The following is a 14,110-nucleotide window of genomic DNA, read 5'->3' on the forward strand; positions in this document are numbered from 1 at the left end:
CGCTTATTGACGATTGAGTAGTGAAAATGTTTAGGTATGTAGACGATTTCTTAATTTTCATGAAACTAACTTTCCGTGACAGTGTCGAAGAGGCCGCAAATGACATATTGACCTTCTTTACCGATACCTGTCCTGACTTGAGGTTTACTCATGAAGTGCCCCTTGATGACTGAATTAGGTTTTTAGATTTGACTCTCACCTTCTCTGAAGAAAGCCATGTTTGCTGGAGCTACTCTCCACGGACCAAGAAAAGCCTGCTGCCCTACTCCTCCTCGCATTCCAAACTTGTGAAGAGAGGCATTGCCAACCTTTGCCTCTGTAATACTCTGCGCAGGTCTTGTGCACACTGTATGCAAAAGAGTTTCTTAGCGCAACTTGACCGCTTGAAGTCAGCGGGCTACCCTGAGGACGTCCTCGTTTCTATTGCTGAGACCTTGACCAGTAAATTTAAGTCATAGTACAAAAAAGATGAAACGCCTAGTGATGAATCCAGACCTGCTGTAATGCCATACCTGCATAAAGTCTCACATAATGTTAAAAAGGTAGCCATGAAATACGGTGTTAAGGTAGTCTTTTCTGCGCCCACCACACTGTCGTCCCTTTGTTCACGTATCTCAAAAATTAGCACAAAAAAGAAATGTAATGTTAAACACCAGAGCATGTTCACCAAATGCACACCGATGTTGTTTACTCGCTCCCACTGTCCTGTGGCAAGGCCTACATACGTCAAACGGGTCAATGCGTCAACGACCGTATGAGGCAGCACCGCACTTTGCTGCTGCCAGGCAACACAGCAAATCTTCCAAGACATTGCAACCACTGCAAAGACTGCACCCCTCTGTTCCATAATGTCAAAATCATTGGCCGCGGCAAAACACAGATAGAACGAGAAATCTTAGAAGCTTTTATAATTAAGCAGTTAGGAACTGAATGCGTCAGCGACAGCTCTGTGAGGTTCACGGCAAAAGAGTACACTTTCATGAATGGGACATAGGTTGCCACATGCAATCTTCGCTCGCTTAATCAGTTTTGTGTTTGCTGTTTTGATAGCGTTTGTGGTGCTCGCGCATGTGCGCCCTGTTCTGATGTTGGCGATCCACCAAGTAAAGAATTTTCAGTTGTGTTTCCAGCGTTGTCCTGTGTGCTTCTCCTCCTTGTGAATGCGTCCTTTTCGCTGGTTTTCTACGTACCATGGAGCAACTGGCCCAACAAGCTACGCTTCTTCAATCCTACACATTTCTTCTGTCATCAACGACGCCTGGACCTCTGGCACCCTGCCAGTGGATGGACATCGTCCCTGGTCTCAGTCATACCAAAACCCAATAAACCTTGAGCATCAATAACCTCCGTCCCATTTCCCTCACCTCCTGCGCGGACAAGCTCATGGAGCACATGGTGCTTGCCCGCCTCACTTCCCATTTTCAGGCCACCGACTATCTCCCCCCACCACCCTCATTGGCTTTCGCCGAGCACTATCCATCCAAGACCTTTTCCTTCTCCTTCAAAACATCTTCTTTAGCTCAAATGCTCCAGCTCTGCGCCGGTCGAAGCCTTAGTAACAGTTGACGTACGCAAGGCTTTCGACTACATATCACACGACCACATCCTCACCATACCAGCTGACACGCAGTGCGGACACAGCAAGCACAATTACATAAAAGCTTTCCTCTCCCACCGCTCCGCCCGTATCCGCTATCTCGGCAAACTGTCTCACCCCATCCCACTCATTCGTGGCACTCCACGAGGTGCCGTCATTTCTCCCATTCTCTTTAACCTAGGCATGGTCCCGCTCGCCCGGGCCCTAGCCGATATTCCCGACCTTCATTTCCTCTTCTATGCAGACGATCTCACCTTGTGGGTCACCACTGGCTCACCGGGAGAAGTCCAAATCACACTCCAACATGCACTTAACACCATTTCCTCACGCCTCTCCCAAGCGGGCCTGCAACCCGCTCCCGAGAAATCTGAACTTCTACTCATAACACGCAGCAAACATCAACGGACGATGAACCTCTCTATCTCCCTCACCCTCGCCGGACAGCGCACCCCCCGCGTCGACTCTTGTTGTATCCTGAGTATGCCACTCACCTCCAACACTTTCACCTCTGCCATCAGTCAATCCATACGCACATGACACTCAATCACACACTTACTTCACCGCGTAGTTTTAAAACATGCCGGCCTCTTCGAGACACACGCCAGCCGCCTTGCTCAAGCGCTGGCTCTGAACGAATTCCTGTACTACATACCTTACTGCCCTCTTACAAGTACACAAGACAAACTAACCCGGGCCCTCAATACACTATAAAAAGCAACACTAGGACTTCCCCCTCAGGCTTCTACAAACATCCTGTACAGAACAGGGCTTTTCCACCCCTTTCAAGCCCTCCTTAACCTGCACTGGGAGAGAGAAATCATCCGCCTGTCCAGTACACCAGTGCGGTGGATACTATCCCAGACTCCGTACGCACCCATCTCTTTCCCAGACCCACCGCAGTCTCTGATCTACCCCCCCCCCCCCCCCCCCCCCCATTCCTCCGCCTCGCACCGATTCCACGCAACATGTCCGAACACACACGCAGGCCGCCGCCAAGCATACGCATACAACCACAAGCCACCCTTGAGCGCTGCGGCGGTGGCCTACACAGACGCCTGTCTCACTGAAACTGCGGGCTCCACAGCAGCCGTCTTCCTCCACCCTTGCCTCTCTACAACCAGCACTCACACAACCGGTCCATACACCTCCCCACCCTCCACGCTCGCCCTAGAAATACACGGGATCGCCGATGCCATCACACACTTTGCCACCCTACCCCCCGCCCCCGCATATGTTGTCTATACAGACTCGCAGGCAGCTCTGCGTGCCTTCCACGAAAGAGCCCCCCCTTCCCTACCCGATCGGCCTTAGACGCCGCCCTCATAGCATTAAGCCCACGACTGGTGACCCTTCGGTGGATCCCTGGTCACATGGGCATCCCCGGCAATGAGCTGGCTCACCAGCTTGCCTGCGAAACTATACACCGGGCGCCAGGGATTCCATGGACGAGCCCACCGACGGAGCAGGCGGTCAGGGCTTACAACGCACCACGCAGCAAAAATTGGCCTTAGCTGATTTACCATCACCACACCCATCCTTATCGATCCGTGAAGCTCGCATTCTTCGCCGAATACAGTTTAATCTCCTACATATGAGGGGGTGCTGAGAAGTTCCTGGCTTTGCACAGAAAGAATGTAGCCAGATTTTTGAAAGTGCACACTTATTCAACATATTCCCCCCTGAGTCTGATGCACTTGCTGCATCGTTCTTCCTGCTTTTCTAGTCTATTTAAAAAAAAATTATGTGACAGGTCGTCAAACATGCCTTCAGCCGCAAGTTTGACGTAAGCAATGTCGTCGAAATTACGGCTCTTCAGATGTTTTTTAAGTTAGGAAACAGATGGTAGTCAGAAGGGGCCGTTTCGAATTAATAGGGGGGTTGGTGGGCCAATTGGAAACCCAGGGCTGTCAGTTTGACAGTCACAACTTTGGACGTGTGTGCAGAAGCATTGTCCTCCAACAAAAGGATTTGTTTGCTCAGCTTTCCCCGGCGTTTCTTCTTAATTGCCCCTTTCAGCTTGTCGAGGAGGCTGGCATAATATTCTCCGCTTATACTACAGCCCTGAGGTAGGTAGTCTACCTACAGAACTCCATCTTTGTCCAAAAAAATGGACGCCGTGACTTTTTTTGCCGATTTCTAGGCGCAGAACTTCTTCGGTCGCGGGGACCCACTGTGGCGCCATTCCTTTGACTGTTCCTTGGTTTCTGGATCATAAATGTATAGCCATGTTTTATGATCAGTCAGTAATCTATTCAAAAAGTCTTTTGTGGTATCAAAATGGGTCAAAATAGCTTTGGGTGCCTCAACTCGAGCCTCCTTCTGTTCACTGCTCAAACATTTCGACACCCACTTCACTGAAAGCATGCGCATGTTCAGGATATCCGTAATAATAAAACCAACACGCTACCAGGAGATGTCCAGTATCTGGGCAATCTCTTTGGTGGATATTCGCCGACCCTCAAGAATCAGCTTATGGAGAGAATCGCTTGTTGCCAGGTCTGATGAGGTTGTGGGGCCCCCACTACGGGGCTCATCTTCAACAGTGAAATGCCCCGTCTTGAAACGAGCAGCCCAGATTCTGACAGTCCTGTAGGAGGGACACTTCTCCCCTAGTGTTTGTGACATCTCACTGTGAGTGTCCTTTGCAGACTTTCCCTATAGGAACAAAAACTTCATCACGACCCGTAACTCGACAGGCGTGAAACTTGCTTGTGCCTCTGCCATCTCACGTTCTACCTCAAATTAAAAATAGTTATAAAATCAAGAAACATCTTATGCTTGCACAGTTACATAAAATGATATCATGCTTTTTTATGGTACCAAACAAATTTTTCATCTCGACATGAAAGGGGGCAAAGCCAGGAACTTTTCAGCATCCCCTCGTACACCGGCCAAACTTAATCTGTACCGGTACACTTCCACACCTCAGTGATCTGAACGATCACTGTACTGTACTCTGTTATACACACCTCAGTGCCCAAACTGTCCGCACACATATGCAAACATAGAACACTGCCTTACACAGTGCCACGCAGCCTTCCAGCCCCTCGCCTATCCTTTCCCGCCACCCCCACCGTGGCCCATCTGGCTCGCCTCCCGGGATTTAAAACTGCAACCTGCCGTTGTCGCCTTGGCCCAGGACCTATTGAACGCCTGACAGAAAGGCTGTTTTAATAAAAGTGTCACACCACCACCATCAGTAGCTGCCATGCAGAATCCACATCAAGGGTATAGGAGTTTTGTCTAAAATCAGGTAGGAATTCATCAATGTTGCGTGACAGTGAAGCACAATCCGCATGGTCAGAGCGGAATACCAGTCGCGGTGGTGGCTTTTGCCGAAGCGCTGCGATGCAAGGCAGTGTGCGCAACGACGGCTTCATGGCCGCATATACCGGGTATCAAATCAACGGAAGCAATGAGTGGTCGATCAGAACAAAACAATAAATCTACCACATTTGCTCTATTGCAGATTATTCTTGTAGGACTTTCTACAAACTGAAACAAGGAATGAGCATCAATCATTTAGTAAATAAGTATTGATCTTCGGCTGAAGACCGAGCCAGCTTATGTTCGGTAAGCTGAAGTCGTCTCCTAGAACAACGTAGGTTGCATCCAACTTAACTAGAATAAGGATTGGGGACTGCTGGAACCACGAGGCCTGTAGAACGACCCTATTGACATCGAAGAGCCATTGGATACAACGACCTTACACCAGGCAGTCTCGTATGTCGTGCTCTCGACATTAATATGTACGCTTCTCAAACTATTGTATACAATGACTAACGCCACCACTGTGTGAGTTACGTTCCTTTCGGTACACTGTGTAGTTAGATGGGTTATTCCGCTATCACTTACATAGCTAACCAGGATTCAGTACCAATTTCTACCTGTGGATTAACCAGACCCAAGAGTGAAGGAAATTCTTCCTTTTGTTTACACTACGGCATTTGATTGCAAGAAATTTCAGGTCATTTGTCGGCTGCAATCTTCTTCGAGGAGCATTCAGTGGTGGCTATTGAACCATTCTGGTTACTCTATCATTCGTACTGTGATACATGAAGACGTCCCTTCCCATTAAAGTTCAACTTAAAAAATAAACACCGCGGTCTTGAGGAAACTGAAATTATTTTTTGCGAGCAATTCTGAGTTCTTTTGAGTAATCCTGGCTGATAGAGAAATCAGTTGATTTTAGCTTTGGAGCCACAGCAAGCACTCGCTGCTCCTCTTTAAATGACAGAAAATTGCCAATCAGTGGCCGTATTCCTTCAGGGTGGTACTGTCCCAGGCGCCGCGCTCTTTCGATATGCGCCGGACAAACCCGAACAGTCAGCTTTTCGGAAATAAATGCGACGGCATGTTCCTCCGATTCCGTCCATGTTTCATTCGCTGCATAGATTATCACATTGTTCCTTCTTGATCGGTTATCCAAGTCATATTGACTAACTTGTATTGCCGTAAGCGAAGAAATGGCCGTTTCGACACGTGCTGAAATCGCTTACACTGCGTCTTTTAGGGGCGGTACAGGCAAGGCACAGCCTTCTGCGCGTTCTACTTTGGCAGCTAGGCCAGCTACCTTTTGTTCGATCGCCTGCTGATCAGACCGAAGCGAGCGAATTGCATTAATGAAGTCTGCCTCTGTTTGCACTAACGATGGTATCTGCATGATAGCCTCAAGCGTTTTCTGTCCTTGCTCATCTTAAGGGGCCCAGGATTTTCCTCGATATTACCAGAGCAAAGTAAACGCTTTTCCACAATGTCAGCTGAGCTTTCACAACAACACCAGACAAAGTAACTAGGTCATGAAGAAACATATCCAGGAGTATTAGGTTAGGGCAACCTAAAAATAAAAATATATAGTGAGCCCCTGCCTGCACCACATACGTACAACAGCCTTAATACGATTTGAAGATAAAAGAAAAAGCCCGTGGGCAATGATAATTTTACCCCCCCGTAGCGGGGGAAAAAGAAAAAAAAATGGAGGGGGGAAGCCTACTGTAGCGATCCACAGCCGGGGGAGCGGACCCGGGGCGACTCCCCTGATCCCTCCTGGGAAGTAGAGGAAAGGATGGGCAAAATGGATGAGGTAAATGGTTGTGTGGAAAGGGGTTATGGGAATTAGGGCGGGAATGGGGACAGCGAGTTGTTTGATGTGGTCCTTCATTTATCTCGACTCCATTTCTGGCCTGTCTGGCCAAAACAGGGAGAGCATCGAGATTGCCCAATGGTGCGGCCCCCTATCACCGGATGCCCGGCCACCCACCAAACGCAACGGGCTCCGACCGCCGTAGACAGAACCTAACTCGAAGTCACCTACCTGGGACCCCTACACGACTTTCAGGGTTTGTTTCCAACCTGCCAGCTACTAACCCTCGAGTGCTTTTCGCGGTTTTTCACACACCGGAAGTATGTGTGACATGATCCGGCCAGTAGAGGCTTAGGTCGTCAGCCTATCAGCGCACCGGCCCTCGGCACCATGACCTAACACCTCCGGGGGGACCCACCTGTGCTTCCAACCAACCAACCATGCACTTACTTTCTCCCCTAGCTTGCTCCTCTCCTTCTGAGGAGGGAGTGTTCAACGCTAGGCTGACCGGGCCACAAACCAACAACGTGGCTTAGGGTGAGATGACCCGGGCCTACTCCGCCGGTATTCGGCAACATCGACGGTGTAGACTGGACGTTTCATAGTCCTACTACACCCCCCTTCCTCGGCATCCCGCAATGGCCGTTACAGCCCTGCGGTCGGCCGTGAAGCCGCTTCCCCGAGGCATCGTTTTAGAACCTGGTCACTAACCGGGCCCCCGCGCGGACCCGGTTACTCTGGAACCAGAAACCGTTGCGTCGGTAGCCAGACTTGCACGCCGCCGCGTGCGGAGGCAGACGGCATGTATTTGAAAACCTTTTGAATTAGCACAGGCTTTCGGTACCGGATTTCGTGGGTCCAACGTGAGTATAAACCCAGGCCTGCCTCCGCTCAGGCATCGGACCTGACGAGCGCGACAGGCCCTCACAGTCACCTGGGAGTCGCTGCCACTCCCATGGGGTTCGCATCCCCAGAGGATGGGTCCCGGCCATACCCATCCCCATCGCTGGCGTTGCGCCGGAAGAAAGCCTTGTAGCCGAAACTGCACCGGCCCGTATCCTGTGAGGGGGGGGGGGGGGGGGGAGATGAGCAGTCCGCACAGTCGGATCCCCCCCCCCCCTCCAATCCAGAAGTACAGTGGGATCTGAATCCAGTTTTCTATACGCTTTGTCATGGACAATACGACAATGGCAACCAACCTGTACAAAAAATTCAGGGGGCACTTTGACTGTGTAAAGTGCGTAGAGGCGAAAGCGTTTTCCGCACCACTTTGCCTATGTGACACTGGTGACGTCACCACTGGATGACGTCACACAATTGATGACGAAGTAATGAGAAATTAATAATTTGTGGCTAATTACTGATAAATAACCAAATACTAATTAACTGCTAATTAATGACGCTTAAGCTTCGCCTTTAGGAGCGGAACGCGACAGCGTGTAGCGCTGCCAGGCAGTCCACGGAACGCCACCACCCGTTCAGCGCGATGCCTTGCCCTTTAAACGCTCGCTTTTTGAGGTAAGAAAATGGCGCAGTAATTCCCTGTCATCTCGGTCGACACCCGAACCGCACCAAACAAGAAGTGGGGAAGTGGGAGTGAAAGAAGAAAGGGAAAGAGGGGCCGTAAAGAAGAAACTTAAAATTGTATTTGAGGAAAGGAAATTGCGCAGTAACTTTCTCGCATATCTCGGTGGACACCCGCCAAAACGCGGACATATCTGCCGACACGGCTGTCGACACAGCTGCCGACACGGCCGCTAACGACAGTATGAGGCATTAAAGGCTTTCGCCTTAAAAATACAGCGTGTGCCGCCGCGGATGCTCAGTGGTTATAGCGCTCGGCTGCTGACCGGAAAGACGCGGATTCTATCCCGGCCGCGGTGGTCGAATTTCAATGGAAGCGAAATTCTAGAGGCCCGTGTGCCGTGCGCTATCAGTGGATGTTAAAGAACCCCAGGTGGTCGAAATTTCCGGAGCCCTTCTCTACGGCGTCCCTCATAGCCTGAGTCGCTTTGGGACGTTAAACCCCCATAAACCAAAACAAATACAGCGTGTAAGCGCATGGCGTCCATGGCGACGCCAGATCCGGAAATGGCTATCGCCAACAGGTAACGCGGTCGACAGCTGGCAGCGCTAATAAGTCCAGCGGCTCTTGGCGAAACAATGAATTGATGAAAACAGGGCAGATGCAATCCACGTAGAAGACGTCGTCGGTAAGGGAACGCGTTTTTGGATTGGAAAACATTTATTCCGTCAAAAAATGGCTGAGGCTTAGCTAAGGTTAAGCCTAGTGAGATGCGAAGCATATTGATGGCTAGGCTTGGTAAAGTTCCTTGCTTTGTTCTTCAGTTGTTGTAGAACGTTGTCGCCGAGCCGCATATTGAGCACGCCGCTTAGCCAGACGTTCATCCCGCTCTTCATCGGTCTCTGTGGCACGTTGAAGCTTTCGCTTCTCGTTCAAATCAGCCCTGCTTCTAGGCGGCATCCCAACACCTGGCCGCCTCGTAAGTGCCCGGAGAGCGAGGCAAGCTCAGCTTTATACCGCTGCTGTAGCGTCACGTGGCCAACTGCAGCGCCTCTGATGTGGAGCCTCCACCGCCGCGGCCGACCGCGCGAGCCGGCAGCCAATCTCTCCTCTGCTGTGACGTTATGTTGTCACGTGGTCACGCTAAAGGTCAATGGTAGCTCCACCGCCGCGCTCGACGGGCTGTAGTGTAGCTCTAGTAATATGCTTCGCATAAAATGCAGATGCAGACGGTCCGCGCTAGATAGCCACCAAACCATGGCTGGCGGCGACCTGAGCGGCCCACTCGGTGGCCAAGGCTTGAATGCCCGGGTCCGAGCTGACCAGCTCGGCCTCCCATCGCTCAACAGAAGGATTTCGTACTAGATCCTCCGGTGGAGGTTCTTTACATTGCCATAGCATGTGGTCATACGTGGCTGTTTCGCCACAGAACCTTCACTCGGGGATATAGTCATCCGGGTACATTTTTGATAATAGATAGGGGGTAAGAAAGGGCCTCGTTTGGAGTCTTCTCCAGGTGGTCTCTTGTGCCTTATCCAACGTTTTGTCAGGTGGTGGAAATTTGTGTCTTTCCAATTTGTAATGAGTTGTAATATCATGAAAAGATGCCAGCGCCTCCTTGGAGTAATCCATGGATACGGACGACCCACCGACTCGGTTGACGAAAACTCGAGCCATGTTGTGGGCCGCCTCGTTTCACGGATTCCCCCAGTGAGCCGGAACCCATATCACCTCAATTTCTTTGTAAAGTTCCCTGGTCAGTTTCAGTATTCGCTGTGCCGCATTCGAGATTCTGCCCCCCGCAAAACTACGGACGGCCAATTTGGAATCCTAGAATATCGTTTCCGCGTCAGTGCTAGCTATGACTAGCGCCAGAGCCGCCTCTTCCGCTGTTTCCGAAGATTTTGTAATTACCGAACCCGAGGCCCGCAGCCGCCCGCGCGCGTCCACCACCGCCAGTGCGAACGCTCCGCTTGATTTGTATTGTGCCGCGCCTACATAGACAGCTCCTGCGTTCGTTTCGTATTTTTTTGTGCAGAGCGAGTGCCCTATATTCGTGGTGGGAAGGGTGCGTATTCTTTGTTAGTGGCTTGATCCTCAGTCCCTTCCTAATGAGTTTGGGTATCTGTCTCTTCGCGTCCGCGGGTGGAGGTTCCACGCCTATGCCTAGGCGCTCTAGTATGGTTCTGCCTGCCTTGGTGCGCTTAAGTCTTTCTGTTTGAATCGTGAGATAGGCCTCCTTGCGCTCCTCTAGAGTGTTATGTACTCCTAATCCTAAGAGTCGCTCTGTCGGCGTGAAGTTCGGCAGTCCCAAGGCTGCCTTGTACGCTTGCCTAATTATCGCCACGGCTTTGCCTTTCTCCGCGGCATCTAGATTAAGGTATGGCAGTGCATACACCATCCTGCTCAGAACAAATGCCTGCACTATCCTACACAGGTCTCTTTCTCTGACTCCCCTTTTGCGTTGGGTTGTTGGTCTGATGGCACGCAGTCATCGCCTGCAGAAGCTGTAGAAATACAGCGTGTAAGCGCATGGCGCCAATGGCGGCGCCAGATATATGCAGAATAGGTAATTCTCTACTCGACATTCATAGACTGCGGCGATTCCTCATGCGCCACTCCACTGCCAGGTGGCTGTTTCTATTGCAGCCCCCAGTAAGGATTGTGCGACCCGTGTTGTTCTTCCCGAGCAACTTCACGCGCAGTGGCTCCTCCGAACTTACCCGAGCAACTTGTGTAAGCTGGGGTTGTAGCTCGGATTGCTACGCAACGGCACATGGTCATACTTCCGTTGGTATGGTGACAAGATTCTTGGTCGGTGTTGGTGAGTGCTTCCGCACTCTCGCGAATGGGTTTAGAAACCGCGGCGGAGCGAACAGATCAGCTTCGTTGGCTTGTGCACGAGAGCACTATGCTATTGCCGCAGCTGATCAAGCCTCGTGTTAAACTGCGACACACCATCGCATTGAACATTGCACGTCATCGTCATCAGCTTATACTACTATCGAACTAATATCGTCGCCAGATGTGCCGACATCCCAGCAAAGCAAAACCATGAGCAGACCAGGCTAAACACGTTTTCGAACGTCTGGTCGGTTTGACTACTTTAAAGCACTACCATTTTTTTTCTTCGCCGAAGAATATCTCAGTCAGTCGCACCCCAGAAATTTGCAAGGACATCTGTTGTGTGCCAACAGCAGCGGCGTACTGTGCGCGTGTTGGCAACTGAGGGCACAAGCTGTGTGTGTGTGTCGACGCCGCGCGAGTGTGTGGTGTGCAGCCGGCATGGCTCCCATGTTGTGTATCAGTCGTGTATCGTATTCTTAGTTGTGTAATAAAAGAAGTGCAGACACAACAAATGGCGACGCGGACCGGATTAAGAACGCTCCAAGTACGCCCTGAAGATCGCCACGTCGAACGACAGTAACCGGCCACCGTAAGAAGAGCAACGACGAACACGAAGCGTCCGGCCTAACTCCGCGAACCCTACGCTGGGCGGGAGAAAACAATGGCAGCTCAAGCAGCGCTAATCGGGAAGCTGGACAGTTTCGATTACACTGTGGAAGACTGGTCGTCGTACATCGAAAGGGCGGACGAATACTTTGCGCTGAATTGCTTACCTGAAGAGAAGAAAGTTGCGGCTATAATTACGAGCATGGGAGCGAAAACTTACGCTATCGTTCGCAAGCTGACCACGCCGAACAAACCTTCAGAGAAAACGTACGCAGACATAAAAAAGTGCTTGGGAGATTACTTTTCACCTGTGCCACTTGAAATGTCCGAGCGACATCGGTTCTACAAGCGTCTGCAGAGAGAAGGTGAGTCTGCTAACGAGTACATGGCAGAATTGCGGCGGCTTTCACAGAACTGTAACTTCGGCTCATTTTTGGACCAGGCACTGCGGGATAAATTTGTGTGCGGTCTTCGCTACGTGCAAGTCCAGCAGAGGTTACTAACCGCAAAAAAGGTTACGCTAAGGCACGCCCTCGACGAAGCAGTAGCACATGAACTTGCCGTGAAGGACATCGCCGAATTCAAAGGCAGGGAAAAAGTGCCAGCCTCCGTTGCGCACGTCGAGAAGGAGGCGCGAAGATGTTACAGGTGTGACCGTAAAGGGCATCAACGGTCGAAATGCAAGTTTCTCACAAGTGTTTGTCACAAGTGCAACAAAGTTGGCCACATAAGTACCGCGTGTAAAAGCAAGTCAAATGACGCCAATAGAGCACCACGCCGGTCAAGCCTTAATTACAAGAAGAATAGGCAGCCTTCAAAAAGTCAAGTGCGTGCTATTGAACAACACAGTGATGCATTTGGACTCCTGGCACATGTCGACGATGGAAACAAAAACAATCCGATCTGGCTGAAGCCACAGATTGAAGGGCACACTCTGGAAATAGAGATGGACACTGGATCCAAGTATTCTCTTGTGCCAAGGACCACGTACGAAGCATACCTCTCTCATCTGCCTGTGGAGGGAACTTCAGTACGGTTCAAGACGCTGACGGGTCAAGCCTTCAGCCCTAACGGAGTGGCAACAGCTAACGTCACGTTTGGAAAGTCAACGCAACGCGTGCAGTTCTTTGTAGTCGACACTCCAGGACCTCCACTGTTTGGAAGAGACTGGATTAATCGTTTCAACCTTCTTGAGCGGAGCAGTGCATTGAGGATTGACAACCAACTGGGGCCACGTGCAGATCAACTGAACAAGATCCTCGCAGAGCATAGGGACGTCTTTGATGACAGCATTGGAAAACTCAAGCATTTCAAACTGAAACTGCATCTTAAAAGTGGCGCTCAACCAAAGTTCTGCAGGCCACGACAAGTGCCCTATGCCTTGAAGGAAAAAGTGAACACTGAGCTTGAACGGTTGGAAGCAGTTGGTATCCTGACAAAAGCGAATCACAGTGATTGGACCACACCCATAGTGCCCTTAGTGAAAGCAAATGGAACTGTCCGCATATGCCTTGTTTCTAGCTGGGCTCGACTACGAGATACAGTACCGCAAGTCATTGGATAATGCCAATGCAGATACATTGTAACGTCTTCCTCTTCCAGACAGTCCTGAGGACAAACCAGATGAAGCTGAACTTTTCTACCTGAACCAAATGGAGCAACTACCTGTAACAACTCATCAAGTCAGACAAGCCACAGAGCATGACCGCCTACTATCAAGAGTCCGCTAGCATGTTGTGAGTGGGTGAGACTCGTGCAAACAAGATAATGACATTCTTCCATTCTACAGGCGTAGGGGTGAACTCTCTTTACACCATGGCGTCATTGTTTGGGGCATAAGAACTGTCATTCCAGCTGTATTGCGAGAAGCAGTTTTCAACGACCTGCACTCTGGACATCAAGGTACTGTGAAAATGAAGGCGCTTGCACGTTCATTTGTGTGGTGGCCATCTGTTGACGCTGATATTGAAGCCATCGCCAAGAAGTGTGCTGGGTGCTCCAGCGAGAGCAACATGCCACCAAAGGTCTCTTTGCACCCGTGGGAAGTGCCGAGTGGACCATGGCGCCGAGTTCATTTGGACTTTGCAGGGCCATTCCTGGGCAAAATGTTTCTTATTGCTGTTGACTCTTTCTCAAAACGGCCTGAAGTTCATGTGATGAGTTCAACTACGGCAGAGCACACCGTGGATGCACTGCGCGTTATGTTTGCACGTCATGGCATTCCAGAACGCATCGTCACGGAAAATGGTCCTCAATTCACATCAGAAGAACTTCGGACCTTTTTCATGCAGAATGGTGTGCGACACACATTTAGCACGTCATATTACCCGGCGACGAACGGTCTTGCGGAAAGGTTTGTGCAGTCCTTCAAGCACAGTATGAAAGCCATGAAAGGAGAAGGATCCGTCATCAAGAAGTTGACAAATTTCCTTTTGGCATATCGTACGACACC

The sequence above is a fragment of the Amblyomma mixtum genome, chromosome 10, assembly GCF_055824585.1.
Source record: "Amblyomma mixtum isolate Tamu chromosome 10, ASM5582458v1, whole genome shotgun sequence".
NCBI classification, from domain to species: Eukaryota; Metazoa; Arthropoda; class Arachnida; order Ixodida; family Ixodidae; genus Amblyomma; species Amblyomma mixtum.